Source organism: Pygoscelis adeliae, unplaced genomic scaffold, assembly GCF_000699105.1.
Source record: "Pygoscelis adeliae isolate BGI_AS28 unplaced genomic scaffold, ASM69910v1 Scaffold463, whole genome shotgun sequence".
In the NCBI taxonomy this organism is placed as follows: Eukaryota; Metazoa; Chordata; class Aves; order Sphenisciformes; family Spheniscidae; genus Pygoscelis; species Pygoscelis adeliae.
This window is the reverse complement of record NW_008824471.1, coordinates 1536023-1543430: the sequence shown is the minus strand read 5'-3', so window position 1 is coordinate 1543430 and position 7408 is coordinate 1536023. Positions and strand designations below refer to the sequence as shown.

Here is a 7408-nt window from a genome sequence, read left to right as displayed (position 1 = left end):
CCACAAGATGTGGCGAGAAGTAGAAGTTACCTCTGTTTTAGCACAGTGTATGGAAAGCAGCAGGAGTTCAGCTTCCATACACCTAGGTATTTTTGCACTGAATGCTTGAAATCACCTAGGAGAATTAGGAATACAAATCCATGAAAAATTGCCTCCTTCCTTAGCAAACCACTATAGTAATCAATGCCTCAGTGCCGTATCGTCAGCATCCAATATTCTTCCTGGCAATGCAAAGCATTTATCAGTACAGACAATCTAAGACATGAGAGTCGCAGCAAGAATGGGGCCAGCACAGTCATCTACAGGTCTAAAGCTTCTTATCTGTAATAGCAGCAATCAGTGAGGTACAAACAGAGAAAGCAAACTTTAAGCTAAGGTAACATCTCAGAAACGTCGGACAAAAGCCATTGCTAACTACCAAAGACAGGAAGTGTCTTGGTTACCTCCTTCTGCCTCGACAGAGGCTACATAACACTTAGAGCTTCTACAAGCATATACATTGCATGAAGTAGATTAAGTAGCTATTTGCATTACTGGCCCTTTTCATTGTAATATAATCAGTTATTGACTCTAGGATCTGAGAGAGATGGACAGTGTTTGCTTACTAGCTAATGGAGTCCCTGGTTACCATAAATTTTCATGGAGTCGTACTTGAGAAAATAAGCAGACAGAAAAAAGGAGGGTAAAGCACATATAAGCGTATTGTATTCCCAGAATAATTTTTTAGTTTTAAAAATTAAACATAACTGATCATATAAAAATTAATAGGGCAAATGAATTCTAGACGCAAGTTCACAATCTTGTGTACATAAAGTAAACATGAAAATTATGCAAAGCACTCGCACATTTACAGAAACAAAAAGTTGTAACTAAACACCACAGATTCTTACAGGAATCAGAAAAACTTTAAGATTCTGGTTTTCAGGCAATATATATTAGAAACAATTATGTAATGAATTATGCTTAGGAGACAAGACATCCATTTTAAAATAATCTCTTAAGCAGAAAAACTTTCACGGTATGTGTCCTTTGCTTTACAGAACCAGATTTCATGAGATGGAATTGGGGATTGCATCACAGAGAAACAACATAATATCTCAAAACTTTCCAAAGAAAAAGGGAAGAAAGGGGAACTTTACTTAGAAAATTATCAAGATTTCTTAAGACTGTGAAAAGCTAGTTACACAAGAAACTCCAAATCTTGATGACCACTTCAATAATGACACTATTCAGCGATTGCCATTACCATCGATACAAAACACACCATATGTGGGGCAAGTGCAGATCAGAAACCACTTGCCTTGTGCAGTGCACAGAAGCAGGTGTAGCATATTTCAATACAGACATAACATCAAAGTAACATACCTTTCGTGGATTGGAATTTTAATTTCGCTGTTCAGTGGTCAATAAATTGTTCCTGGATAGTAATCTTTTACTTCAGATTGTTCTCAATAATTATTTTTAAAACAAGCTTAGTCCAGAAAACTGTATTTGTTAACTTAAGGTAAGCGCCCCTGTACATCTGAAGTGGATTACTTTGATACTAGGAACATGAGCAGGATTTACATCCTTTTTATCAGTTACGTGCTTTGAGGCTAAGCAGATGGCACGCCCCTGCAAGTACAGTATTCTATGATAATCTAAGGGTACTTTTAGCTTATTTCTTTTTATAGCTCCATGGATCACTCCCAAAATCCTGTTTAAAAATCAAGGTCCATTATCTGTATTTTAAGCTGTGAATGAAAGCTATTAATCTGCAGCCAATGTATAATGGATCTAATCAGCATAAACGTTCAAATTATTTCTGTTTACAGCCCAATGCCAAATTAAACATATCACAACTAAATTTCCAACCGAGCTCTAAAAGTGGATACATTTTCTTAAGTTTTTGTTTAAATAATGGCAGCGTGCAAGTATCCAAAGATTCAGACACCATGGTTTCAGACATGTACCCTACACACTTCCTGTTAGAAATGGACCTAGTCTGGAATCTTGTTGCTAAACTTTTTTGTCATCAAAAGATATGAACTAATTCGAACACAAGTGCCATGGGGAATGTGTCAGCTTTGAAAAAAAACCATCACTGGAAATTGTTTGGGACCCAAGATAGAACTACCATGCAAAATTAGAGATCATTCAAATACCTTTGCTTTCCCTCATCCAGATATGGCACTTAAGTCCTAGGTTTTTTTATTGCATATCAGATCATTGCCTCCACTAGTAGGCACTGGCTATTCTTGCATATAGCTCACACAGTCTTTCCTGCCAGGACATTTTTATTTTGTTTACTTTGAACCACAGAAAAAGAGTATTCTTTATGCCCCAACTGCCAGCCTTCTTTGGCTTCAGGAGAGTTAAGATTCCATTTTGATTGGCATTTACTTTATACACATGAAATAACACCAACAACAGGAAGTAGAAACAGTCTGTTAGCTAGGGCTCTCCTAGCAATGGGGAGCACAGAAAAGCAGTAACTATGAACATAGATCTCCTGAATTTCTGATGAATGTTGAGCAAGTACGAAAAATCAGCCGCTGAAGTTGTGCACTCAAACCTAGGTGCCAATTTTAAATATTTGTTTCATGGTCTTTCAGGTTGACTGAGATCATTGTGATTGAAGTCTCCCCTACTAGTCAGACCCAAGACAGGCTTTGAAGGTAGAAATATTTGTGAAAATGATTTACAGATGTTTTAAAACTTGCTGCCAGCATTCCTACTGAAAGACAGTCTATGGATCTTTTAACATTCTTCTTTTTACGTATTTCTTATGCAGTGTATGATGAAGATGAGGGAAAAGAGTAGAAATTCTGATCAGAGTTGTTAATACATAGTTCTTCATATTATATAGTTAACATAATATATAGTTAATATATAGTCTGAGAAACTGACCACAATTTAACCATTAAATTTAGTTTGTTCAGCTAATGAAAGAAAATCCTGTTAGGTTCTGCATAGTTTAGACAGCAAGAAACCAAAATATATTTTCCCCAAGTCTCAGAAAATAATTTTCTCTTAGGGATGTTGAGGTCACCACTATTTGACATCGAGGACTTCTCAAGCAGTGCCTAAACCAGGGAACCACTGCATGGCTTGAAAGAGCAGTTGGGTACACCACTCTTCAGTGTGAAGAAACACCGTCATCTGAGTCATCTGCAGTTCAGATCATTTAAAAACATTCAGAACTTCAACAGAACTTTCTTCAGCAAGGCACAGAGCATGGGACAAGCAGCTTTCACCCTCTGACAATGTTCACAGGCTCTTTCCTGAGAGGTGTCTCAGGCCTTGGCAGCACCAACACCCTGGGTGTGCCTACACAGCCTGCACCTGCACAAGTTAGAGCATCAAGAAGAGATTCCTGACCTGGCTCCACATCTGCTAGTGTAACACTTCAGCTACACCAGTTACAGCCGGACTACTGACACAAATCAAATGCTTCTCCCGTGGAGCTTCCCAAGCCAAAGCTGGACTCTGTGGTACAGGAATACCCACTCCAACCCATTTCCTTCTCTACTAGCTGCTGCCTCTGTTTCTTACCTGGTTTTGCTGCGCATGTTCCAACAAACTCTCTGTTGCAATACCAGGAAAAGTTCGTTTTTGTGAACTTCCCCCAGATCTCTGAAAAATTCAAGCCAGGACCTTAAAATGGTATGATTAACTTAAAACAATACACAGTCTTTAAGGAAAAGCCCTTGTGTTTCTGGATTCTAAGCCTTTGGGCTTTAAAAATTTTCCCCATAAGCAGAAAGATTGTGCAGACTAGCTCCTTACTTTAAGTTTCAACAAAAGTCACATAATATTGCAACTATAAGGAAAAAACAGCAAACATCAAAAGTTGTGTGATAAGCTGCTAGTTTATCACATGTGTGCAAAAAACAGCAAAGCATGAGATTCTGGGGTCTCTGGAGTGCTAAGTCATCAAAACAGGACAGTGTCTTTAACAAGAGGGTCCCACCAATAGTGTCCTCATATAAGCTTTGTAGTACATGCAATATGTACCAGAATTTTTTAAAAGATTCAAAAAGGATTCTCAGGAGCGGAAGGGAAATCTGTGGAGCATTCAGCATCGTTTTGAACATAACATTCACAATACCCCTTGGCAGTACGGCACTGCCTCACCTCCTCCTCCCCCAACTGCCAAACCACAGAGGGATGGGGAATGAGTGCGGAAAGGGTCACCAGCAGTTTTTCCAAGAATGGAGGTTAACTGTAACTAGAGCTTATCCCATGCTGAGTAGCTATATGTCAGTTATACATGAAGCTAAGGTTTTCTATTCTTATTTTGTCTCAAAATAAGAAGTTTTTAAAAAATCTGGACATTTCTGCATTTCATTTGAAAAATGTGCCTTGCTACATCTACAACAGTAGCATTGTGTGGCCCCGCTTACCGTTTAAGATGTATAAATGCATGGAAAATGATCCCTAGAACAGATTTTTCAGGCTACTTTCAAGATTATCTATATTCCCATTAGGCTCAATTAATCCAAATAGACTATATCTGATTTCAGACTGAGGCAGGCTTTTGTTCAAGATACACTGTTACACTTCCTGACCAGCAACAGGAAACAACTTTCAAGACTACCATTTAAAAATATGTCCCTCTCAAAAATTTTTTACCTTTTTTGAGATCCAAACTGAAATGGACTTTTATGTTTCTCCTTTGTCCTGATGCAATTAAAGTTTTTCTTCTCCACGAAAGCAAGCTTACTGTGACAGGGCAAACAAGGAACGGTACCAAGATCCCAAAAACCTTTAAGTATTGTAAGGACAAATGAAAGGCTCTGGTCCAAGTTTTGACTTCTAGTTCCTGCACCGTGTTATCACCCTTTGCGAGACTATTGAAACTCTACAGCTCAGTCACAACAGAGAGGTTTTATTCAGAAGGGCAGGTTTATTTATGGAGTAGTCAGGCCAAAGCTGAAGTCAGAGTCCCAGAAATTTTCTCCATGTAGAAACGAGCATAGATAGGAACAAGGTTCAGTACAATACCCCTTGACCTGCTAGAGCTTCACAGAGACACCAGGGAGACAAGCAACAGAAGGTCCTTCCCTCAGTTCTTTGGCAGCATCAGCACCGGCATATACTTCTCCCATAACTGGAGGTGGCACACTCCTACATTGTGCTTGGAGGACACAAGGCAAGAGGCTAGTACACCTTAGGCTGCGATGGCCCAAAAATGCAGTGCTTCTTATGACAAAGATCCAAACTGAAGGCAAAAGTTAACTCATGTAAAAATCCTAAAATGCTCTGTGAATGACTCTTTTCCTGTAAAGAATCTTACCATTATTTCACATTCACTAAATGAGTTATTTTCATCACAAATGTGTACTAGTAAGAAGCAAGATGATGCTAAATTAGCATGGATTGGAGGATATCTGAGACAAAAATGAACGATAGCCCTGAACAGAAAGGCAAATTTGGTGCTTGTCATTAAAAGTGCAATCGATTGAATTCAGTTTCTGTGTCAGAATCACCGCTAGAAATTCATTATTCATACCTGTAACATCTAATATTCATGAGCCTACCAACAGAGCACTTTGGACAGTTTCCAATGTTTGTTCCTTTAAAACATTCACATGGGAATCCTGACATATCGTAAGTTCTCTTGCAGTGATATCCCGACAAATGACAATTCACAGAAGTTGCAGTCCTTTTAGCTGGCTTGGAAATCTGGCAGCTACAGATCATGAAACATAACAGTCAAGTATTGAGACAACTGATAAGTCTCCTGGCTTTTCAAAAGATTGGGAGTCACTGTGGCCTTCAGACACTTCTCCATGGCTCAATGCCAGCTGTAGGCCAGTCAAGCGAGTATCACTGTTGGTCTAGTAGTGCCTGAGAACAGAGGAATTATGAGCTCCCAGTATATTCCACTCCTGATGTTTCTCAAGTAATTACAACCAAAAGTTCCCATGGATGCCTTGACATTTCCTCCATACTGTAGCATTTTAGTTAATTGGGGTTTTTTTCCTGATGATGGATAACTTTTATATCTGAGCCTCATCTGAGGTTTGCTTTGCTTGTTAGGGAACTTAGAGTGAAATACTGTGGGACATTATTCAGATTTCAAAAGAGTATTTTCTACTCTTCTACTTCCAACTTCAGCTTCACATTAGCAAATTTCCCTGGCTGTGTAATAATTTCTTACTGACCATGAAAACATCGTATGTGACGCACATTCAAAAAACCCAGGCACAGATGGTAGTCACTACTCCATGTGTCACTTACAATCAGAAAAGCCAAAGTTTAGAATTCATATGCCTGGTACGAATGACTGTTTCATTGTAAACAGCACACAATGTTAATGAGTTTGACAACTACTGCCTTCTACTTCGTATTTTATAATACACATACATGTGGGTTCTTATGCTTCTTACCCCAACTTTACAAAATGCAAATATACGTATGAGATGCGAAACAAAAATTAATGAGCGTGCCACATTTTGAAAACAAGTTGTGGATTTTCTTCTTAAAAGGTCAAGCAGTGAACAACGGACTTGGATTTGCTGCTTGAACTGTCAGCTGGTGATATAACTTGAAGTCCAGAACAAAACTGACTTATGTAAGTGATATTCATCTAATTATGCAATACCCCAAACTAAACCAAGCATTTTTGTCTTGCTAAGTACAGTTTAAAAATAAACAGCCTAAACATGAGATCTCTGTTGGGCCAAGCATACCCAAGAATTCACACCATCAGCTAGAAACTAACAGAGTTCTACTTAAAATGCTGTGATTTACACTAGGGATTTTGAGTAAATTTAATTTGTTTCCTACATTTCAGCAGAGTATGTTAAGAGCAAATGAATTCTCTCAGCATAAAACAGTAAAACAATGAAGAACAAATGAGTTAAGCCATCTTCATAAATCAATTCAAGCTAAAATATGTGCTAATCCAAATTTGCACTCCGGTTAGATATTATCATATGAGTACATTCAGCAATTTTAATTTAAACTGCCTGCAGTTAAACAGAAAAGGGCAGCAAATCAAGGCCACTGTCATCATTCACATTTGCTATTGCAGCATCACATCTGTAAAGAAAAAATGGCAGAGCTGCCCCAAACAATGTTCACTAGGTCTTCTAAAATGCTACCCTTTATCCTCTTACACGATTCACTTATTGTGTGACACTGATTGAACATATGCAGTCCTCATGTTTGTGAGGAAAAATAAGAGAGGAAAATCTTTCCAGATTTACAGAGTCCAACAACTTCATAAGTTTTCCATTTACCTTTAAAATAAAATAGAATCATGGGGAATTACTAATAGCTGGCTCTCTAAAGGGTAGGAAGGTAATCTGAATATGCCTGAGACGTTCACTCAAAAGTTCACTCCATGTTTTCAAATTCAGATCTCTCACTAGATTGGATTGGAAGTGCTGTAAAAATTGCTTATTCTCTTGTTATTTCA

The 7408-nt window shown here is 38.2% G+C and overlaps 1 protein-coding gene across 1 annotated transcript in view; it reads right to left on the bottom strand.

Moving 5' to 3' along the window:
* Positions 1-7408, bottom strand: part of KIF26B (kinesin family member 26B) — a 208413-nt gene that overhangs the window by 170661 nt on the left and 30344 nt on the right. The gene's annotated exons all lie outside the window — the stretch shown is intronic.